Source organism: Berghia stephanieae, chromosome 4 (assembly GCF_034508935.2).
Source record: "Berghia stephanieae isolate SIO BIC M18660-M18661 chromosome 4, UCSD_Bste_1.3, whole genome shotgun sequence".
NCBI classification, from domain to species: domain Eukaryota; kingdom Metazoa; phylum Mollusca; class Gastropoda; order Nudibranchia; family Aeolidiidae; genus Berghia; species Berghia stephanieae.
The window spans coordinates 13,046,706-13,047,774 of record NC_088363.1 but is presented as its reverse complement, the minus strand read 5'-3'; positions in this window follow the sequence as shown (position 1 = coordinate 13,047,774).

The following is a 1,069-nucleotide window of genomic DNA, read 5'->3' as shown; positions in this document are numbered from 1 at the left end:
GGGAATGGGATTAGCGGAATAGTAGCGTCCCTTGATTGGACGCGGAAGCGAGGACGAGAGACGCATGCGCACCACCAACATGACGTTCTCTCTCTAATAACTTTTCCGCCGGTGACGTCACAGACTATGGGTGACGTCCAATCAAGGGACGCTACTCTTCCGCTAATCTCATTCCCTATAGAAAGGTCTTGTGTGAAGTCCACCTCTGAGCAGCACATAATTCCTTGAAAAAAAAGCCTTAACTCACCATACTCAGGTGTAAAATGAGTACCTGGCCGTTAACAGCGTTGTCTCCGTCCTAGGCGAGTGTTATCCCTCGGCCTACATGGTAAGTGTTGCTGTTGACTAGGGACCCCTTGTAAAGTGAGTTGAGCACGTTTAGAGGATTATTAGCGACATAAATGCTCAGGATTTCCGTTTGCATGAATCACGTCATGTGATCGGCAGAATGAATGTCCATTCGTATTTTTCTTGACAATCAATCAACACACACATAAGGTATCTAGTGCTATGACACTCGCTTTCGGATCGGAAGGTCCTGGGTTCAAGTCTCGCTAGGCGCATAGTTGAGTCCTCGGAAAAGACTCTTTACTCACATTCTCTCACCGTACTCAGGTGTATAATGAGTACCTGGCCGGTTACAGCGTTGTCTCTGTCCGAAAAAAATTGTAACATCGTCTAACAGGCGTCATGTCCCGTCCTAAATGTTAAATGTTGCTGTTGGCCAAGGACCCCTTGCAAAGCGCTTTGAGCACATTTAGTGTGAAAATGTGTTTCAGTTAAACAACACAATTCTTATAGATTTTCAGCCACAGACAATAGCAAAATAATAAATCGTCGTGTTTCATTTTCTACAGAGAACTTGCTTCAGTTTCAGGCATGTACATTCTCATGGCCACTCGCCAACTCTTGATCGGAGTTGGGTCCTATTGTTTTGTTTTTTTATGTTTTGTTTTTGCTTTCATGGCTTTTTTGTTTTAGTTTATATCTTTATTTAGTGACCACACACACACACACACACACACAAACACACACACACACACATACACAAAACGTAGTCCTTTACTAT